General features: G+C 38.4%; 1 protein-coding gene across 6 annotated transcripts in view; it reads left to right on the top strand.

Annotated features, from left to right (window-relative positions):
- Window positions 1–24,230, top strand: part of LOC116538657 (EGF-like and EMI domain-containing protein 1) — a 624,824-nt gene that overhangs the window by 451,355 nt on the left and 149,239 nt on the right. For all 6 annotated transcript variants that reach the window (XR_004263737.1, XR_004263733.1, XR_004263732.1 and 3 more), the window contains one exon: window positions 128–250. The gene's annotated coding sequence lies outside the window, so the exon portion shown is untranslated. The remainder of the gene's footprint in view (window positions 1–127; window positions 251–24,230) is intronic.

Genomic DNA, 24,230 nt, shown 5'->3' with positions numbered 1-24,230 from the left:
GTAGCAACAGAGATGGTGCCTTTTTACAATATAACACATACTGTGTATCAAAGAAACATTGTGCCACTTCTTCCAAGCTGGCATTGGAATGACATTGTAATCCTGACCATCTGTCTTCCTCCTCTAGATGTTGACGAATGTGCGACGGTGAATGGAGGCTGCCAGCAGCGCTGTATTAACACTCTGGGCTGCTTCCACTGTGAATGTGATACGGGATAGAGACTGCATGCTGACGAACGCACCTGCATAAGTGAGTAAATATCAGAACCAGCTTGAAGCTGTTTTCAATGAAAATCGACCTGCCCATGTAGGGGCAGGAAGGAAAGGCTTTTCTATTGTAAAAAACATCTATAGAAGCTAACAGTTTTCAGTACAATTCTATCCCTTAGGTTTTCTTTTTTTTTTTTAAGATATTTTGCTATTAAAAGACTAGCAGACAAAAAATGGGGAAGGAGATATAGAAATTAACATTCACAAGCAAACCTTGAATCCCCAAATATGTGACTATTTCTATAGCATATAATTTCTGCCATATACAGTTGAGTGTAAATTTGTTAGTTGCTTCTATACAAGCACAGTATAGAACTACAATAAAGTGAAGATGCTGGGCCATTATAATTACTAGCAACAATGTCACTCAAGGTTTTAGACTAGATAGAACTGGACTCAGAACAAGATTTATAATTAGAATTCAAGCCCCAGAAAAATTATAGCAGATTGTATGCCGAGGATATTAGGACTGTTCAAGCATAGTGAAAACTACACACTTGAAATCTGAAATTCTGTATGTTCATGAAAATTTCTTAGATACTATTTGAGGGCGGTAGGATTATTATTTTTTGTCTTCTCTGTATGTTTCTGAATTTTCTAAATTTCTTAAAATGAGCCTATGTGACTTTCATAAACAGAAAAAAACAGTACACCTTAAAAATACTGTTTCCTGTATGACTTGTAAATGTTCCTTGTTGTTTTAACTGAAGTAATTTACATACAGGTTATTTTTCATTGATTGATGATCCTCAGATCACATAAAAATGTATTCTAACTTCATCTCCAGGTCCCTTTTGAAAATATTTATATTTAAAAAGCAGCACTTTGTACAGCACAATTTAATTGCTGGCTTTTATAGGGTTTGTTAACTAGTTCATCCATACAAAATTGATAGTATCTTATAACGTAGTCTATAATTATGAAACTTGGAATAGAAATCAGCCAGTTTCAACTAGCTTTATAACATGTACCCCCTCCTTCTTTTTCTTAGCATGTCTTCTAAGAAATAAGAAAAGGGAATGCAAACAGGTGAAGATGTCCTACTTGCGGGTCTGATTTTGATATGAGGAAACAGGTTCTGAGAGAAAAAGAAAGAAAAAACTTTCTTGAAGTCAAGTGAAGATACAAACAAAAGTCATATCCTAGGCTTCAGAGAGCTCAATATCATAATGATTGTTATCGACAGCAAGTGCTGGTTGAGGGATATTAATACATGCATATTTAAATCAAAGCAACCCTTTCTTTTTGTAAGATTACTGGTTTTAGCAGGAAGAATCCCTTTGCATCCTCCTTTCCAACCTGTAAATTCTCCAGCTGGTAGCACCTTTAAGCTGCCACTATAACTTCTCTCAATCACAAAATACTAAGAGCAGCAGGATTGTTGATACATACAGATGGGATATTTATCAGTAAAAGTTGACCTGGCGAATTTTTGTTTCTGATATAAAAATTTTTTGCAAAGTAGTGATTTATATAAATCTACAATATCTGGTCTTTGTGATAAGGCAAAATAAACACTTTAGTCACCAACCAAATTGTATTCATAGGTATAATTAATTTGACAGTTACTAGCTATTCCTTTTTTTTTTTTTTAAGAAGGAATCTTGCTCTGTCACCCAGGTTGTAGTGCATTGGCACAATCGTGGCTTGCTGCAACATCCACCTCCTGGATTCAAGCAATTCTCCTGCCTCAGCCTCCTGAGTAGCTGGGACTACAGGCATGTGCCACCATGCCAGGCTAACTTTTGTATTTTTAGTAGAGGCGGGGTTTTGCCATGTTCACCAGGCTTGTCTCGAACTCCTGACCCCAGGTGATCTGCCCGCTTCAGCCTCCAAAAGTGCTGGGATTACAGGCATGAGCCACCACACCTGGCCACTAGCTATTTCTTAGTAAAATCATCAAACTCTTTCCTTATTCCTTTCCATCACTGTCCTTGAATTTTCCAATTTTTTTAAGGACATCCGCTCAAAAGTGGAGTTGGACAAGGATAGTGTAGATTATCTTTTCTATTTCTATTCCTTAAAAGCCAATTATTATTATACATATACATGGGCACTATTTTAATAGCGTACTTTCAGCTCCATATGCTGATCTCCTTACGCAGAATCTTAACAGCGAACAAATTAAATTTATATATGCATATTGATACACATATAAATCTCCCACTATTTATATATGGAGTGAATTAAGCTAATAAGAAAATGTAGATTTCAGGACTGCCATCATGTAAAGTGTTTAACCCCTTGGATATCATTCTATAGAAGGTACTGGACTGAAAACCTAGCACTTGACCCTTGAAAAAATGTTGATGCCTTTTCCACTTGTGTACACTGAAATTTTGGTTTTAGCTGGCACAGCTTACATTTTACAGCAGTCTTGTTAAAGAGAGCCCAAGAACAACATGAGCACTTTGTATTGAATCATAAATAATGTGTAAGATTAAGGACAATAACTATTTGATTATTTGTTCTGAAAGAAAGGGTTTATTGCAGAGAATTAACTTTGAGATTAGTCTGTATTCTGGACTATCTTGTAAAAAGGATATTTTCTAACTTTATTTTTGAAATATCAACTTTTATATTTAAGGGGTACATGTGCAGGTTTGTTTCATGGGAATATTGTGTGATGCTGAAGTTTGGGGTGCAATTGATTCCATCACTCAGGCAGTGAGCATAGTACTCAATATGTAGTTTTTCAACCCTTCCTCTCATCAAGTAGTCCCCACGTCTATTGTTCCCATCTTTATGTCCAAGTGCATCCAATTTTCAGCTCCCACTTATAGATGAAAAATATGTGGTATTTGGTTCTCTGTTTCTGTATTAATTCACTTAAGGATAATGGCCTCCAACTATATCCATGTTGCTGCAAAGGACATGGTTTTGTTATTTTTCATGGCTGCATAGTACTCCATGGTGTTTATGTACCATATTTTCTTTATCCAGTCTACCACTGATGGGTGCCTAGGTTGATTTCATGTCTTTGCTATTGTTAATAGGGCCATGATGAATATTAAAGTGAACATATCTTTTTGGTTGGAGAATTTAGCTTCCTTTGGGTGTATACCCAGTAATGAGATTGCTGGGTTTAATGGTAGTTCTATTTTTAGTTGTTTGAGAGATCTCCAAACTGCTCTCCACTAATAGTGATATTTCTTAAAATAAAACCATTGCATTATCTTACTTTCCCTTTGAGATTTTTATCTGGCAGAAAGCTGAATATGGTGGCTAGTGTTTAATAAGAGATTATTGTGATTCCATGGTAGAGTCACAGAAAAGAAGGTAAAGTTATGTTGTGATTTTGCCACATTAGAGTACTTGAAATCAAGTGCCTCCATGTCTTTTTTCCTCCTTTCCTTCTTTTCTTTCCTTTTCCCTATTCTGCTTATCAGTCCGAGGATAAGACTAATATGACTTTTTGACTTTGAGCCTCTGGTGCTTTTTATACTTTCTCTTCATCAAAATTACAATAAAGTAACCTCCCCATACCCAGACACTTACAGACTTTCAGATGACTTCATTTCAAAAGGCTCTCCATTCTCAGGGCTGTGCTCTTGTAGTGGTGTGTGTGCAGTGCTGACCAGTCAGACTCTGTCAGAACAATCAAGAGTAGTATAAGGGAAGGAGTCCGTGGCAGCTGGCTAAGGTGGCAGGAAGTACGAGTGCACAGGGCATGGGGCTCACCATACAAGTTGCTTGGACTGCTGGTACAGTGGATTCCCAGTATTTCTTGGACTGCTGATAGAATGGGATCCTAATAAATCTGGGATCTTGGTTTAGTGGACCTCAGTTTGAACCTATGGATTTGTGTGCAAATTTTTGGAATGTGTCATTGCTTTGAAGGTAAGGGCCTTCCTTCAGATTCTTTAAGATGCATATGGCACCCCCAAAATGCCCCACATATATTTTTGTCATTATGATGTCACTTCCTAAGAAGTATATAGGAGAAGGATCTCATGACATTGTTATATCATGATACTGTCTCATGATACTGTCATATTGTCTGATGCTGTGCAGGGAATGCTTCTCTCAAGAGCTTCCTTTATAATGGGATATGAGGCTAGGAGCCTCAGTCCCTGTCCTTGAGAAGCACAGCTCCTGAGTCACTGTCATCTCTCCTGAAAGACAGCATCAAGAAAGCCAGCCTGCAGGGATGCCTTCTGTGTGAGGAGCATCACTGCAAGTGAAAGTAGTTGCACTTGTTGATGGAAGGTGCAGACACAGCATGGGGAAGCAGACAAAAGTGGAATTCTTGTCACATTTGCTTTGCTGTTGGTGTTCTCCCTTAACGTGTATATTAGGAAATAATTTTTATATTTTTAAATTTCCCTTTATGTGGAGACCAACAGTTTAAAAGATGGAAAATGTATTTTAGCCATCATTAGACACACAGAGAAATTTATGTTTCGATTAGTGAACACTGAATCTCATCTATATGGTCGGGGGACTGTGGCACAGTAAAATTCAAGTTGGCATGTGACCTTAAGCAAGTCATTTAATCTCTCTGCACCCTGGCTTCCTCTTGTGCAAAACATAAATTGGACAAATGGGCTTAAAATTACAGGTATTGATCGACTTACCACCTATGCAACTTACGACCATTCAACTTTACAACCACAATCACTAGCCATGACTGCTCTGCGTCTGGCAGCACAAACGTTGCCCAGCTGGGCGTACGACAGTGTGGACCAGCTTCCGGCAGCACTACCATCTTCGCGTGCACCATTTGAACTGTACATATAGCCTACTCAACTTACGACCAAATCGTGTAACGACCAGTCCGTGATCCTGACCATGGTCATAAGCCGAGCACTAGCTGTACTTCATCACGGATCCGGATCCAAGATGGCCATTTAGGAACAGCTCAGGATTGCAGCTCCCAGTGAAAGCACAGAGGGTGAGTGGACACTGCATTTCCAGACAGATTTTTATTGCCCACAGACCAGGAGATTCCCAGGCACAGATGCCCCATGGGTTGCCAGCGTGGCTGTTTTAGCCGAGGCAGCCATTTTGGTCCTGCGGCTGCTTCAGCCCGCGCAGCTGCTTTGCGGCGCCCCAGCACAGCAGTTCTCCATACAAAATACACTGGTCTGGGTGCACTTTTAGCAGGCGATTAGAGCCCTGGGAAGGTGCAGTCACTCATTCATCTGTCTAAAAAGGGGTCTGAAACAGGGAGCCAGGCCAGGAGATTCCCAGGAAAAAAAAAAAAAAAAAAAGCCAGCTCAGTGGGTCGCCACACGGAAAATCTCAAAGACCCCGGTGCATTTTCAACAGGCTACTGGAACACCTGGGAGATAATCGACTGTTCAACTAAAAACCAAAAGGCTCTGAGGCAGGGAGCCAGGTGATCAGGCTCGGCTGGTCCCAATTCCACAAAAGAATGGCAATCAGATACTCTTTGGATTGAGAGTTTCACAGAAAGCACAGCTGAACCTGGGACGGTCCAGCTCTGTGGGGAAGGGGTGTCAGCCATTGCCGAGGCACTCCACCACTACGGAGGCAGCCCACCGTTGCCGAGGCAGCCCGACATTGCCAAGGCAACCTGCCATTACAGTGAGAGTCCGCCATTACAGAGGCGGGCAACCAATGCTGAGACAGTTCTAACTACACCCTTATAAACAGGACTGCAGAGAAGTTCACAGGACAGCTGGGCGGAGCCCACAGCAGCTCAGCAAAGCCCCTGCAGGCAGACAGTGACTAGGCTGCCTCCTTGCTGCGTAGGGCAGCCCTGAAAAAAAGACAGCAGCATAATGGAAACTCAGAAAGCCCTAATTACCTGGGACAGAGCACCTGGGAGGGGGGGGAAGGCGTTTATGAGTTCTGCTCCAGCAGACTTAAACGTTCCTGCCCAGAAGCCCTGAATGAAAAACTGAGCTCACAACTCAGCACTTGAGCTCATGTAAAGGACAGACTGTCTCCTCAAGCAACTCCCTGACCCCTGTATATCCAAAGAGTCACCTCATAAAGGAGAGATCAGACTGACATTTAGCGGGTATCCTTCTGGGACAAAGATAGCAGAAAAAGAAACTGGTAGCAGCTGTTATTGTTCTTCAGATGATGCAGGTGATCCCCAGGCAAGCAGGGCCTGGAGTGGACCTCAGTAGCCCTACAGCAGAGGGGCCAGACTGTTAGAAGGAAAACTAAGAAACAGAAACAACTTCATTATCAACAAATTGGACATCCACTCAGAGACCCAATCTGAAAGTCAGCAACTACAAAGACGACAGGTGGATAAATCCACAAAGATAAGAAGAAACCAGCGCAAAAAGGATGAAAACACCTGAAACCAGAACACCTCTCCCCCTACAAGGGATCACAACTCCTCACCAGCAAGGGAACAAGGCTGGATGGAGAAGGATGTGATGAAATGACAGAATCAGAATTCTGAAGGTGGGTAATAAGGAACTTCCATGAGCTAAAAGAACATGTTCTAACCGAATGCAAAGAAACTAAGAGCCTTGAAAAAAGATTTGATGAAATGCTAACAAGAATAGACAACTTAGAGAAGAATATAAGTGAATTGATGGAGCTGAAAAACACAACACGAGAACTTCACAAAGCATGCACAAGTTTCAACAGCTGAATTGGCCAAGCAGAAGAAAGGATATCAGAAGTCGAAGATCAACTCAATGAAATAAAATGAGAAGGCAAGATTAGAGAAAAAAGGGTAAAAAGGAATGAACAAAGTCTCCAAGAAATGTGGGACTATGTGAAAAGACCTAATCTACGTTTGTTAGGTGTACCTGAATGTGACGAAGAGAATGAATCCAAGCTGGAAAATACTCTTCAGGATATTATCCAGGAAAACTTCCCCAACCTAGCAAGACAGACCAATATTCAAGTCCAGGAAATACAGAGAACACCACAAAGATATTCCTCAAGAAGAGCAACCCCAAGGCACATAATCAACAGATTCACCAGGGTTGAAATGAAGGAGAAAACGCTAAGGGCAGCCAGAGAGAAAGGTTGGGTTACCCACAAAGGGAAGCCCATCAGACTCACAGCAGATCTCTCAGCAGAAACCCTACAAGCCAGAAGAGAGTGGGGACCAATATTCAACATCCTTAAAGAAAAGAACTTTCAACCCAGAATCCCCTATCCAGCCAAACTAAGCTTCATAAGTGAAGGAAAAATAAAATCCTTTGAGAACAAGCAAGTACCCAGAGATTTCTTCACCACCAGGCCTGCTTTACAGGAGCTCCTGAAAGAAGCACTACACATATAAAGGAACAACCAGTACCAGCCACTCCAAAAATAAACCAAATGGTAAAGAACATCAACACAATGAAGAATCTACATCAACTATTGGGCAAAACAGCCACTAGCATCAAAGTGACAGTATCAAATTCACACATAATAATATTAAGGCTAAACGTAAATGGACTAAATGCCCCAATCAAAAGACACAGACTGGCAAATTGGATAAAAAGACAAAACCCATCAGTGTGCTGTATCCAGGAAACCATCTCACATGCAAGGATACACAAAGGCTCAAAGTAAAGGGATGGAGGAATATTTACCAAGCAAATGGAGAGAAAAAAAAAAGCAGGAGTTGCAATTCTCGTCTCTGATAAAATAGACTTTAAAGCAACAAAGATCAAAAGAGACAAAGAAGGACATTACATAATGGTAAAAGGATCAATGCAACAAGAAGACCTAACTATCCTTAAATATATGTGCACCCAATACAGGAGCACCCAGATACATAAAGCAAGTTCTTAATGACTTACAAAGAGACTTACACTCCCACACAATAATAGTGGGAGACTTTAACACCCCATTGTCAATATTAGACAGATCAACCAGACAGAAAATTAACAAGGATATCCAGGACTTGAACTCAGACCTGGACCAAGCAAACCTCATAGACATTTACAGAACTCTCCACCCCAAATCCACAGAATATACATTCTTCTCAGCACCACATCACACCTACTCTAAAATTGACCACATAATTGGGAGTAAATCACTCCTCAGCAAATGCAAAAGAACAGAAATCATAATAAACAGTCTCTCGGACCACAGTGCAATCAAGTTAGAACTCAGAATTCAGAAACTAACTCAGAACTGCACAGCCTCATGGAAACGGAACAACATGCTCTTGAATGTTGACTGGATAAACAATGAAATGATGGCAGAAATAAAGACGTTCTTCGAAACCAACAAGAATGAAGACACAACATACCAGAACCTCTGGGACACATTTAAAGCAGTCTCTAGAGGAAAATATATAGCAATGAGTGCCCACTTGAGAAGCAAGGAGAGATCTAAAATTGACACCCTATCCTCAAAACTGAAAGAGCTAGAGGAGCAAGATTAAAAAAAACCCAAAACCTAGCAGAAGACAGGAAATAACTAAGATCAGAGCAGAACTGAAGGAGATAGAGACACAAAAATCCCTTCAAAAAATCAATAAATCCAGGAGCTGGTTTTTCGAAAAGATCAACAAAATAGACCACTAGCCAGATTAATAAAAAAGAAAAGAGAGAATGACCAAATTGATGCAATAAAAAACAATAAAGGGATATCACCACAGATTCCACAGAAATTCAAACCATCATCAGGGATTATTACAAACAACTCTATGCACATAAGCTAGTAAACGTGGAAGAAATGGATAAATTCCTGGACACTTGCCTCCTCCCAAGCCTAAACCAGGAAGAAGTGGAAACCCTGAATAGACCAATAACAAGGTCTGAAGTTGAGGCAGCAATTAAGAGCCTACAACCAAAAAAAGCCCGGGTCCAGACGGGTTCACAACCAAATTCTACCAGACATACAAAGAGGAGCTGGTACCATTGCTTCTGAAACTATTCCAAATAATCCAAAAAGAGGAAATCCTTCCCAAATCATTTTATGAGACCAACATCATCCTGATACCAAAACCCGGCAGAGACTCAACAAGAAAAGAAAACTTCAGGCCAATATCCATGATGAACATAGATGCAAAAATCTTCAATAAAATACTGACAAGCCGATTGCAACAGCACATCAAAAAGCTTATCCACCATGATCAAGTAGGCTTCATCCCGGGGATGCAAGGCTGGTTCAACATACGCAAGTCTATAAACGTAATTCACCACATAAACGGAACCAAAGACAAAAACCACATGATTATGTCAATTGATGCAGAGAAGGCCTTTGACAAAATTCAACAGCCCTTTATGCTAAAAACCCTCAACAAGCTAGGTATTGATGGAACGTATCTCAAAATAATAAAAGCTATTTGTGACAAACCAACAGCCAATATCATATTGAATGGGCAAAAACTGGAAACGTTCCCCTTGAAATCTGGCACTAGACAAGGATGCCCTCTCTCACCACTCCTATTCAATATAGTACTGGAAGTTCTAGCCAGAGCAATCATGCAAGAAAAAGAAATAAAGGGTATTCAAATAGTAAAGGAGGAAATCAAATTGTCTCTATTTGCAGACGACATGATTGTATATCTAGAAGACCCCATCGTCTCAGCCCCAAATCCCCTGAAACTGATAAGCAACTTCAGCAAAGTCTCAGGATACAAAATCAATGTGCAAAAATCACAAGCATTCCTATACACCAATAACAGACTTAACGAGAGCCAAATCAAGAATGAAATGCCATTCACAATTGCCACAAAGAGAATAAAATACCTAGGAATACAACTAACAAGGAACATAAAGGATCTCTTCATGGAGAACTACAAACCACTGCTCAACGAAATAAGAGAGGACACAAACAGATGGAGAAACATTCCATGTTCATGGTTAGGAAGAATCAATATCGTGAAAATGACCATACTGCCCAAAGTAATTTACAGAGTCAATGCTATCCCCATCAAGCTACCAATGACCTTCTTCACAGAACTGGAAAAAAACACCTTAAACTTCATATGGAACCAAAAGAGAGCCCACATAGCCAAGTCAATTCTAAGCAAAAAGAACAAAGCAGGAGGCATCACACTACCGGACTTCAAACTATACTACAAGGTTACAGTAATCCAAACAGCATGGTACTGGTACCAAAACAGAGATATAGACCAATGGAAGAGAACAGAGGTCTCAGAGATAACACAACATATCTACAACCATCTGATCTCTGACAAACCTGACAAAAACAAGCAATGGGGAACGAATTCCCTGTTTAATAAATGATGCTGGGAAAACTGGCTAGCCATGTGCAGAAAGCAGAAACTGGACCCCTTCCTGACACCTTACACTAAAATTAACTCCAGATGGATTAAAGACTTAAACATAAGACCTAACACCATAAAAACCCTAGAAGAAAATCTAGGCAAAACCATTCAGGACATAGGTGTAGGCAAGGACTTCATGACCAAAACACCAAAAGCATTGACAACAAAAGCCAAAATAGACAAATGGGACCTAATCAAACTCCACGGCTTCTGCACAGCAAAAGAAACAGTCATTAGAGTGAATCGGCAACCAACAGAATGGGAAAAAATTTTTGTAGTTTGCCCATCTGACAAAGGGCTGATATCCAGAATTTACAAAGAACTAAAACAGATTTACAAGAAAAAAACTAACAAGCCAATTCAAAAGTGGGCAAAGGATATGAGCAGACACTTTACAAAAGAAGACATACATGAGGCCAATAAACGTATGAAAAAATGCTCATCATCACTGGTCATTAGAGAAATGCAAATCAAAACTACATTGAGATACCATCTCACGCCAATTAGAATGACGATCATTAAAAAATCTGGAGACAACAGATGCTGGAGAGGATGTGGAGAAATGGGAACACTTTTACACTGTTGGTGGGAGTGTAAATTAGTTCAACCACTGTGGAAGACAGTGTGGCGATTCCTCAAGGACCTAGAAATAGAAATTCCATTTGACCCAGCAATCCCATTACTGGGTATATATCCAAAGGATTATAAATCGTTCTAATATAAGGACACGTGCACACAAATGTTCATTGCAGCACTGTTTACAATAGCAAAGACCTGGAACCAACCCAAATGCCCATCGATGATAGACTGGACAGGGAAAATGTGGTACATATACACCATGGAATATTATGCAGCCATCAAAAACGATGAGTTCATGTCCTTTGTAGGGACATGGATGAACCTGGAAGCAATCATTCTCAGCAAACTTACACAGGAGCAGAAAATCAAACACCACATGTTCTCACTCATAGACGGGTGTTCAACAATGAGAACACATGGACACAGGGAGGGGAGCACTACACACTGGGGTCTGTTGGGGGAAAATAGGGGAGGGACAGCGGGGGGTGGTGATTTGGAGGGGGGGGATGGCATGGGGAGAAATGCCAGATGTAGTTGAGGGGGAGGAAGGCAGCAAATCACACTGCCACATGTATACCTATGCAACAATCTTGCATGTTCTTCACATGTACACCCAAACCTAAAATGCAATAAAAAAAGTTAAAAAATAATAATGATAAAAAAAATTACTTCATCACTAAGGTGTTGCAATTTTACCAAGTTTCTAAAATTACTAGTTCATTATAAATCATCTGCTAACTTGTATTTTTAAAAATTCTACTGAATCATACGTAACTATTTTATAGAGCTCTAATATTATTTTAAAAGTTGTTGAATTAACAGATTCTGTAGAGTGCAAACATAAAAGCAGTGTGAGCATTTTGTGATCTAGTATAATAATAATGAATAACTTCCATGTTTTTCATGAAAAAATACTTTGGTGCTTTTGTGACAATACTGTTTTCCATATCATAGAATAATATCTGGAAGGGAACCAAGGATTATGATAGCCCAATTTCCTGTCTTAGAGATAGTAAATCTGAGGGAGAAAGATCAAGTAAGTAAATTACTGTGAGAAAGAAAAATGTAGTCTTCAGGAAAACCTGACTAATCTCACTCCTGATCGTATGACCTCAAGTAAATTCTGTTCAATTTTTTTTTTTTTTTTTTTTTTTTGAGAGTCTCTCTCTCTCTCTCTGTTGCCCAAGTTGGAGTGCAATGGTGCAATCTTTGCTCTCTGCAACCTCCCTTTCCTGGGCTCAAGTGGTTCTCCTGCCTCAGCCTCCTAAGCACCTGGGACTACCGGTATGCAGCACTATGCCTGGCTAATTTTTTTGTATTTTTAGTAGAAATGATGTTTCACCATATTGGCCAGGCTGGTCTTGGACTCCTGGCCTCAAGGGATCTGCCTGTCTTGTGTGTTCACTATGTTTCAAAAGACTAAGATAAATCATGAAGGCACTGCTAAAAGAAATTCTTACATTACATTTTAGTAAACACAGCTAAGGGTTAAAACAATGTATTTTTATTATAACTACTGAAGAAATAAATCTACTTTTTATCTTCTGTTGTCAGTGTAATCTTATTACTTCTCTCCTACATTTCTGTGATATGCTCCAGCAAAACCTGGCTACTCTCAATTCCCTGAGTAAGCCATGCCCTCTTCTACTTCTGCACTTTGCCTTACTCTTAACCTAGAAATTATCTCACCCCCAAGTCTCTGTCTATCAAAACTACGCTTACTATATTCCACGTCATATGACCTGTAAAGCCTTCTCTGGTTAAAACAGCCAAAGGCATTCTCTCTTATCTGAAACATCAAGCAATTTTATTTGTGTTGGTTTAATAACACATCATAATATGTAGACTTATGAATGTATAATTGGGCTTCAGACTAAATGAAAGACACTGATGACCCTTTAATTGTCAACTTCAAGTGGAATATTTTCCATTCTCTTCTTGATAGCTGTTAACCACTAATTTTTCTAAGTTTTCCTTTTGACTTCATGACAGTGCAATTTTCACTTTGAATCGCTGCTTCTCTGTACTTTGACTCCAGTTACCAGGATTCTGACTTGGAGCTATCATCTGTGTCTCCCCTCTGTCCTCCTTTATTCACTGTTCCTCTAGTCTATCTCCATTTTGCTCTTCTATTTTTATACATAAGTAAATACTTGGAAAATACTTAGAATATTCCCATGCATATTGTATTACTTAAATATAATCTGTTTGAATATAAAAGATATAAGGACTTCACCCAGATGGATTTGCTTGTTAGGGAAAACTCAAAAGTTGTTCCAGTATTTCTAGCTTTTGGAACATTGCTGATATTCTCTTTAGAAAATATATTGTCTTTTGATAGCTGTCAACTGTTGATTTTTTCATGGTTAAGAGGCAGGGGTTAGTAGATATAGCTAAATATAAGAAGTAATAATAATGTAGACTAAACTGCTTTTATTATTAGGGGCTGTTTTTTAAGAGCCAGGGACTACATGCCAAAATAATTTATTTTACCCATATTTTCAGTATTTAACTGTGTAATTTGCATTTTAAGTAACTTATTAGGTATGGCTATAATTTAATATCCCTCACAAAATCTTTCTTGAATTTTTATTTTTAATAACAACCTTGTAAAACAGGCTCATCTCAGATCTCCATTCATAATCATGTTCTTCCCTTGATGTGTTTGCTGAAATTGGCCTTCCCAGAGGGATGAAATAATTAGATGATTCAAAGTTTTAATGCTTACATAGTTCTCTCACTGCTCTTTCATGGCGTTAGTACATACATTTACTAATACCTGCATTCATAAATAAACAAATTGAATCTGATGTCTGCATAGAGAAACCTTAAAAAACATTTTTGGCACTTCAATCTGTGATACAAGATTATTTCCAGTTGCAGAGAATGATCAGGATCCATTTTTGTTCAATGGTCCCTGTTTAGAAGACCAATGTGCTATCCATTGCACAACAAAACCCGGTGACCCCTTTCTAGTTTCACTAAATGAAAAAAAAAGAAGAAGAAGAAGAAGAGAGATAGTCTAGAAAATATAATCTAAAGATTTTAGATATTTTATCTGCGGTCAAGTGTGTGACATGCTACAGTCAATGGTGATACTTCAATGAGAATTAAGCAGAAGTTGGGTGGCAAGAATAGGGTAGATGTAGAAGCAAGAGCTTGATTAAAATAAAGATGTCCTTACTAAAACTTTGAGCTTGAATAAATTTTCTTATATCAGAGTTTTATGAGTTTTACATGTTAAAATAATGCTAATTTAAAAAAAAAAAGATTGAGAAAACTATTAGATGTGGTGGTCTTCACACAATGGGTTCTTTTGTTTTTGATCTCAGTGTTCTGATCACTGATGTCTAAGTTTTATTTGATAAGAGAAAGGATTCTTTCCAGGGAATGCAAAGAGATTGCCCTCAAATAGGATATGAAAGAGGTTAAAGACTTTCATTGTAACTACCTTTCAATTAGTTTCATTATTTATGAAGACAAATTAGAAACAGAATTCATTTTACATGACAGCTGATGTCTTGAATAGGGCCATGTCAGGTTAAAAAAATTGTTTAGTTTGTCAGATTGATGGCATCTCTCCATCATTATCAGATTCATCACCCTCTCAAGATTAAGCACTTTTGTGTGGTAGATGATAAATTTAATTCCCAAAAGTTGAATTTAAGGAACGCTTTTTTTCTGCCCGTCTCATCCACAGTCTGTGGCCTTAGGGAAAATCATCAACTTAAGTTTTTCATCCAGAGCATTGAATGTTAACCTAGTTCGGTAACTTTTTACAACTACTTGAGTTTCAGGAACACATTAAGATATTGTCCCTTTTTTTTCTATAGTTTGTGTACAGTTTGCAGACTCATGAGGGTAAGATTGACAATTTTAGATAAAGACAGACTGAGGTTTGAATCTGACTATTTCTCATAGGAGTTGTGTGATCTTGGCCCAGTTACTCGGTGTCACTGATTTTCAGAGTCCATATCATCTTTAGCTCTGTGTCTATGTCAATTAATGTCAATATTTATGTCTATTAAAATCAGCATAATTATTCACAAAAATTAGTATTGTACATTGTGCAAGAGCACATACCTTATAAAGAAGAATATATGTAACATACTATAATGGTCATTCATAGGGAATGGGGAAGATTGGGAATGGGCTCTGGAATTAAAAGTGAACAAATAAAGAGTCCTTAAAAGAACCAGAGAATGATAAGGAATGTCTTTGCAGTGTGATAAACTCCATCTTCTGTGTTGGAGAGCACAACAAAACAAAACAATCAAATGTTTGCCTAGTGGTCTTCACAGTTGGTAATCACCTTTTTGACCTTCTTTCTCTTTATGTGGAAAGTATCTTTACCTATCTTCCTTCAGAATAATTTTAAGATATTTTTCTAGTTTGTTTTAGAAATATTTTGTATTAAATGATAAAACCCTAATAGTAAGCACTATTTAATTTTGTTTTCTGTGTTTCCTAATTTCATAGTGCATTATAGAATACCTACCATATAGCGTAAACTTACATGTGAAGAGATTAAAGTGGCAACTGACACACAGTGAATGCTCAATAAAAGGTGGCTTAGACCAACAATATATGTATCTACTTCTACATTATTTTTTCACAGCCTGAACATCCCGTCAATACAGAGATACTGAGAATGAGAGATTCTTCATTGTGTGCCACTAGAAATCCAAGAGTTTGGCTTAAAATGATCCCTTCATGAAAATATACCAAGGAATTTAGGATTGAGAGAAAAATGATGCTAATCTAAAACAGTATATCTTGGGAAAAAGTCCTCCCCACCCCCAGCTTTCAGAGTAACAATGTTAACTTTACCATGTAGTTTTTATTTATTTATTTTTAGTTTTTTTATTTTTTAATTTTATGGGTACATAGTAGGTATATATATTTATACGAGATGTTTTGATACAGACATGCAATATGAAATAAGCACATGATGGAGAATGGGCATCCATCCTCTCAACCATTTATCCTTTGAGTTACAAACAATCCAGTTATGCTCTTTAAATTGTTTAAACATGTACAATTATGTGAATATTGACTAGTCACCCTGTTGTGCTATCAAATACTAGGTCTTATTCATTCTTTCTGTACCACTCATTCCCACTTCCCCTCTTCAGCCCTGCACCACCCTTCCCAGCCTCTGGTAACCATCCTTCTCCTCTCTATGCCTATGAGTTCAATTGTTTTGAGTTTTAGATCCCACAAATAAGTGAGAACATGCAATGTTTGTCTTTCTGTGCCTGGTTTATTTCATGTGACACCGTGGTCTCCAGTTCCATCCATATTGTTGCAAATGACTGGATCTCATTCTTTTTATGGCTGAAGAGCACTTCACAGTGTATATGTATCACATTTTCTTTATCTATTCATCTGTTGATGGACATTTAGGTTGCTTTCAAATCTTAGCTATTGTAAACAGGGCCGCAATAAATATAGGAGTGCAGATATTTCTTTGGTATACTGATTTCCTTTACTTTGGGCAGATACTGGCAGAGGGATTGCTGGATCATATGGTAGTTCAATTTTTAGTGTTTTGAGGAACCTCCAAACTGTTCTCCATAATGGTAGTATGAATGTACACTTCCGCCATCAGTGTACAAGGGTTCCCTTTTCTCTACATCTTCACCAGCATTTGTTACTGCCTGCCCTTTGAATAAAAGCCATTTTAACTAGGGTGAGATGATATCTCATTGTGGCTTTGATTATCATTCCTCCGATGATCAACTTTACTGTGTATTTTTTATATATACAAGCTGTTAGACTCTGAGCCAATGACATAACTGCTTAATAGCTCAGTTTATTAGTATGTAAGGGGACAGTTGAGGAAAAGTAACAATACAAGTGAAATCTTTAGTTCAGTGCCTGACACAAAGCAATCACTTAAAAAATATTAGGTAATATTATTAGTATTAGTTCCATATCTTGGAACATGGCTATAGCCATAGAACTAAGTAAAATTACGATGGGTCAAAAACGACAAGTATAAACCTTCTTTGTTGATCACATTACTTCTATTAGGCATTTTTGTTAATAGTTGCTATGGTGTGAATGTTTGTGCCCCCCGTATTCATATGTTGAATCCCTAAGCCCCAGGTTTATAGTATTAGTTTGATGTGCGAACCTTTAGGGGTTGATTACATCACCAGGGTAGAATCTTCATGAATGGCTTTAGTGACTTTATAAAAAAGAGGCCCTAGGGAGATTGTTTGCCCCTTTCACCATATGGGGACACAGCAAGAAGGTACAATCTATGAAAAAAAAATGTAGCCTTACCAGACACTAAATCAGCCAGTGCCTTGATCTTGGACTTCTCAGCCTCTAGAACCATGAAAACTATTTATAAGTTGCCTAGTCTGTAGTATTTTGTTATAGCAGCAAAACAGACAAAGACAGTAGATTTTTAAAGCATACATTCATTGACTGTTTTAACAATCCCCCCTTTCCCTTACATTTTTGATACATTTTTGAGTTTTAGAGGAACATTCACAACTATGTTTTGGCTATATAGTGACATACTCCCATTCTCATTTATCACTAGGTTGAAGATTTATATCTCCCTTTTTCCAAAAGCACTGGAGGCAGCGAGCTACAGGAAGCTTATGCATTTTTACAGGATACAAAGTGCAAAAAGGCTTTAAACATAAAATAGTATTGACTACATCTAAAAGAAGCAGAAGAAATAAGTGCTTGTAAATAGCAGATATATGCAGAAAACTTAAATCCAAATTTAGTATCCCAATATAGATAGCTTCTAGCTACTGACAAGGAAAGAATAAAATGATTTCAGAGTTTGAATTATTCTGACACAAGTCATAGAGACATCTTTTTTGGGGGGTAGTGGGAAAATTCAGTGATTTCATATTCCATTACTCAATACACATATTTGTTTGGCAGAGAAAATAGAGATTTTTAGCTAAGGTACCTTCCAAATTTTACTCACACCCAGAACTTTGAAATTAACTCTAAGCTCTGCCTACTTTGCTCTTCACTCTGAGGAAAAAGTGCTCTGCTCTAATTTCAGGCTAATCTTCCCACCTCTGGATAGGCTCTCATCTGCCTTCCTCCTTAGAACATGGCTCCATTACATCCTTCTGTCTCCCTGTCTTAAACATTCTCTCTAAAACTAGTTTTGCCAAGATTATCAATAAATTATCCACTGTTAAATTCAAGGAATACTTTTTATATCTTATTTTGCTTAATATCTTGAAAGTGATGATCTTGCCTTCTATCATAGTCTGTTTTCTGCTGCTATAGCATCACACCAGAGAGAGTATAATTTATAAAGAACAGAAATTTATTTGGCTCACAATTCTGGAGGCTAGAAAGTCCAGGAGCACGGCACCAGCATGTAGCAATGGCCATCCCATGGCAGAAGGCAGAAGTCGGCACGTGAGGCAGAGAGTGAATGGGGGCCAAACTTAACCTTTTATCAGAAACCCCCTCCTGTAATAATGGCATCAATCTATTCATGAAGGCAGACACCATATAACCCAATCATCTCTTGAAAGTCCCGTCTCCCAATACCATTACATTGGCAATTAAATTTCAACATGAATTTTAGCAGAGACATTTGAACCATAGCACCTTCCTTCTTGACATTCTCTCTTTCTTGGATTGTAGAACTCAACTTTCTTTTGGTTCCTTTCCATTTCTGTGATAGTGTATCTTCTTTCATGGAGTCTTTTTCCTCCATTCATCCTCAAAATCTTAATTGTTTTCAGTGTTCTGAATTTGGCTCTTTCTTTTCTCCCTCCTGTGTAATTTCTTTCACTTGCAAAGTTTTACCTACTACAAGTAGCTAGCAGGGAATGATGTCTGAATCATTATTACTAAATCAAATCATTCTCCTTGTCTGTTGACCCACAGATTCAGCCACTGCCTGAGCATCTTCTTGAGGATGTCCCCTTAGCAAGGAAAACTTAGTGGGCCTAAAATTCAGCGTATTTCCATTCCCACCTGCTCCCAACTTTTCTCTTCTCTTGTGTTTCTTTTTCCTAGTGAGTGGCAGGACCTCAGGCCACTTAATCTCCAGGCCAGTGTAGTCCACGAGGAGTCACTATGAATGTCTCTGCCAAAACTCATGTTCAAATTTACTTACCAATGTAATAGTACTGGGAGATGGGACCTTCAAGAGGTGATTAGGTCATAAGGTCTCTGCCTTCATGAATAGATTAGTGCCATGGCTTCTCCTTTCTCTGACTTTAAACATCTAGTTCTCCGGTAATACCAATGGGCTCTTCTTCCATACATTCCCCAAAGAGCTATCTCCACTATGACTGTTTACACTAAGGCCCTTGCAATCTCTTACAAAAACGTTTATTGCAATTGCCTCTTAACCAGTGTTATTGTCCATACTTAGTCCCTTTAATTCATTATGTAAACTACTTCCAGAGCCAAAGATGTAATTTAAAAATTATTTTCCTATTCTTAACACCTGTTATTGTTTCTACATTGCTTTTAGAATTCACCCCAAACCCTTACTATGGCTTACAAAATGATTCAGAGTCTGACTTCTGGTTACTTCTGTTGCACAGAACAAGTTTCTACTCCACACTTTATACTACAGGCTCAAACATGCAGAAAATGTGCAGCTCCCTCAGAGTATCCACTTTCCTTACACATTTCCTCTTAGTGTTCTATCTGCCAAACACATCGTGCTTCTGCATCTGACATCCAGTTTGGTGCACACCAACATTTTCCCTTCTCTGAAGTTCTCCCTTTCTCTACTTCTTTGCCTCTAACTTCTACTTGTGTTTCAAAGCTTACTTTGGAATCTCACCTCTCCTGAGAAGACTTCCCAGATCTATTTATATACTTAAAACCAAATTTGCCACCTGTTTTAAAATTTTAAATATTATTTTGGTGGCAGGGCACAATATAAAGACACTCAGGTAGATGAAAATCAGAGCTTGTTAGCTTATTACCACATCAGCTCCAAATGAGAGAGAGCTGCCATGCAAGGCTACACATTGAGTTATACCTAACACTAGGATAACAGCAAGCTACAGCTAGGAGGCAGCTTATGTATGGTAAGCAAGGGTAGGCTCACTATCTATCTAAGGATTGGGAATAATTCCACAAGCCCAATGCTACTGATATTAATTCATGGGCGTTAGGTATCCAGGAAACTGTGGCAGTTGGGTATCTGTGTGTTGCAACCCAGGAATGTTAGATTTCCACAAAGGGAAGTAGTTGGGGGTGACGACTTAGCAAACTGCCTGTGAAAGGGAATTGAGGTTTTTAGCCATGACTGAAAACTAGGTCAGGACAGCACTTGTGAAATATAATACATCACCACATAGAGCCAGGGTACATCTCTAATACAGGATGTTTCCCAATGGGTTATAAAGCTTTCTCCTTGTGTGTCTCTCCCACTAGACTTTAATCTCTTCTACATCTCAATACCTAGAATGTGACTGAAATAAAGCATTTAATTTTATTAAATGACAATTTATTCAGTGTTCAAAATATAAAGATATTTGCAATTAGTTATGCTTTGTTTAAAAGTAGGAGCACATTTTCTCTTTTGTGATCTTCTTCTCTTACTTTAATAAAAGGAATTATATAATGGCTTTGGCTCCTAGGAGCCACAATACTAAGCTGAAGGCTTAATTTCAGGGATTCTACTTAGCCTATATTCCTAATTTAACTGTTGTCTCTACCCTACTTCCCATCATGATTCTTGTTTTCTTCAATGATTTATTTTTGTACTTTTCCCTTCCTTTTAAACTTAGCATTAGTTACTCTATTGTAGATGGGTTTTAGATTGCACGTTGTCTCAAATCATCTTTGGAAATAAATGGAATATAAATGTAATAAAAATAAATTCAAGCTTAGGTTTATCACCTGGTTCCTTGTAAAAACCAACGAGCGAAATCATGAACAATAGTTTAAACTTCAAGGCCAGGCACAGTGGCTCACACCTGTAATCTCAACACCTTGGGAGGCCAAGGTAGGTAAATCATGAAGTCAGGAGTTTGAGACCACCATGGCCAACATCTCTACTAGAAATACAAAATTTAGCCAGGCATGGTGGTACACACCTGTAATCCCAGCCACTTAGGAGGGTGACGCAAGAGAACTGCTTCATCCCAGGAGGCAGAGGCTGCAGTGAGCCGGGATCATGCCCCTGCACTCCAGACTGGGTGACAGAGTGAGACTCTGTCTCAAAAAAACAAAACAAAAAACAAACAAAAACAAAAAACCTTGGTATTTACCAAAGATATAAACCCGTTATTCGGTTGGGTGGTTTGCATACTAGTCTTTTGAAATCCTGAGTCTTTCTGTCATTGCCAGGGCACAAGAGAGATGAAGCATGGGAGGAGGACAAAGCCCGGACGCCATACCTTAGGAGTAGGAAGAATGTCTCAGGCTTCCCAGAGCCTAGAACCTGGTGCTGAGAGGCCACTTAATAAAAGACACTTATGGTTGGTTATTAATGACAGTCAAGGGAAAAGCTGTGGTTTGAGTCCAGAGTGTCATTTCCTATCAGAGAATAAAAGCAAGGGGTAGGACACACTACATAAGTAAAAGGACTGAGGCCACCATTCAGAAGTTCAGGCTGAACACCGAATCATAAGCCAGTATACATAAATTCTGAAAATTAGTTTGAAAGATGATATGGTTAGGCTTTGTGTCCTTGCCCAAACCTCATCTTGAATTATAATCCCCATAATACCCACGTGAGTCAAGGGAGAGACCAAGTGGAGGTAATTGAATCATGGGGGTGGCTTCCCCCATGGTGTTCTCATGATAGTGAGTGAATTCTCACAAGATCTGATGGTTTTGTAAGTGTCTGATAGTTTCTCTTGCATCCATTCTCTTTCCTGCTGCCTCGTGAAGAAGGTGCCTTGCTTCTCCTTCACCTTCCGCCATGATTGCAAGTTTCCTGAGGCTTCCCCAGCCATGCTGAACTGTGAGTCCGTTAAACCTCTTTCCTTTATAAATTGCCCAGTCATGGGCAGTTCTTTATAGCAGTGTGAAATCAGACTAATACAAAAGGCATGGCAGAAGTGATGTCAGTAAGTATAAACCCAAGTTAGGATTAAAAGTTGAGCCAAAGACAAGCAGGAGGCAGATTTTCAACTGGACATTGAAAGCTTCTCAGGGAATATCTCTTCAGTAGTCACAAATAGAAAGTATAACCATTGACCTGACCATCAAGACTGTGTATCTCCTTCCCTTGCAGGCTTGCTAGTGTGGATTGGCAAAGACTGCTGGGATATGGAACATTCCCTGGGAAGGGGAGGTCTCCTCAAGGCTCAGCCCTTGGGTTGACATCTTATTAAGCAGCTGAGCAAGCTTGGTCTAAGCACTCAGCCTTGAGAAGTAACTTCAATTAACCCAGAGGCTCACATTCTAAAATTGAGATAATGGTAGTTTGCAGATAATTTCGCTATGTCCATTAGTAATAATAAATTGCCTTGACTTTAAAAAATATCTCAAATCCTCACAACAAATAAAGGGAGAAATGCTATTATCCTCATTTTAAAGATATTGAAACAGGTTTACACAGAGATTATAGCCGTGGCATCACAGACTTGTGTTGATAGTCCCACAGAATAAACTGCTAGAAACTGTCAGAACAAGGATTAAAATCCAGATCGCAGAGGAGTGTATTCAAGTGTGCTTTATACTTTTTGAAGGGAAAAAAGGAGATGGTAGACAGTTGGGTACATCTGCAATGCAATCTTTGTTAAAATCCTCTCTTCCAGGCTACATGAGATGGTAATGTAAGTCTTATTTTATCCAAAGTTTGGGAGTTTATGAAGATTGTCTATGTTCCCTCTTGGAAAACAAAAGTTGGCTCATTCTGTAGATTCTCCCACTGTTTTTGTCTGGACTGCAGTGGGTTGGCCTTCTGTCTGGGCAGGAATACAAGTCTAAATCTTAAGCTTTCACAACAGAATGTCAACCTTGTCTCCCCAGTGTCTGATGTGTAAATCTTATGGCTTTCACTTCAATCAACAATATAGAAATTCTGCACAACAGGTCTATGTTAGAGGATTTGACTGTGAACTGAATGGGAGCCAGCATCCATCCAAATCTCCCTTAAGACATCCGATATACAGAGTGCATAGCAGAAAGATCATAAGCCTTGGCACCAAGAAACTCTAAGTTAGAATCCCAGCTTTGTACCTGCTAGCTGTGTGAATGTGGGGATGTTGTTAAATGATAACAATGGCTAATATTTATGGAGTACTTGCTATCTGTGGGAGCACAGTGTTAATTAAGCACATTACATCTACTGCTTCATTTAAACTTTATGAAACCCTATGAGGTGAAGGATATTGTTGTCATCATTTTATCATTGTGAAAAAAATGGGACATAGAAAGTTTAAATAACTTGCCAAAGTCACGCAGCTTGTAAGTGGTAGATCCTGAATATGTCTTTGGAACACAGATGACCAATTGAATTCAGTCGTAAAATAAAAGGTTTTTATTATAAAAAGCTAAAACAAACAAAAGCTAAAACAAACAAGCAAGCAAAACCCATGCCTATGTAAAAGTAGGTTGTTTGAATTTTATTGTTAAAGCTTTTTAAGGAAGGGAAAGACACCAATTAAAATATAAAAGTTTGTGTTAAAAGTGTTGCAGTGTGATGTAATGTTGTGTGAAAATGAGTTAGGTATGTATAGAATCAGGGAGCCTGAGAAAGAGACTATTGCATTAAGATGGAACTAGTGAACGATTCTGGGACTTTGGATAATGATAATAATCAAGGACTGAATGCCAAGAAACTGCAGTCCTTTCCCTATGCAAACTTAGCCATAAACCTTTTATTTTACAAAAAAAAGTTTTATATAGACCATATGAAATTTTACAGTTAAATTTTTTTCACAAAAATTTAAAATTAGCTTTATCAAAGTCAATACAATAATTTGAATATGAATCCAAAGTGCAGGTTCTAAAACTTTGCTACATTATTTAATCATAACCCAATGATTAATAATAAAAAATGGGTTCCATGGCTTATTTATATTTGACATTGTTTAAAATTTGATTTCAAAGTTTTATATCGTATGGTTTTGAATTTGCTAAAACCTTCATCATGTTGGCTCTTACCAAATGAGATTCATAGATTATAAATCAATAGCATGAAAGGTACCTTGGCCTGTTCTGCTTGAGCATAATCCCATTGCCCACATTCATTTATTTTAGAAGTGAATTAGAAGTGAATATAGTATGTTAC

Source organism: Sapajus apella, unplaced genomic scaffold, assembly GCF_009761245.1.
Source record: "Sapajus apella isolate SASKATOON/1434 unplaced genomic scaffold, GSC_monkey_1.0 scaffold4, whole genome shotgun sequence".
Taxonomy (NCBI): domain Eukaryota; kingdom Metazoa; phylum Chordata; class Mammalia; order Primates; family Cebidae; genus Sapajus; species Sapajus apella.
The sequence above is the reverse complement of the archived record's forward strand: the minus strand, read 5'-3'. Positions and strand labels throughout refer to the sequence as shown.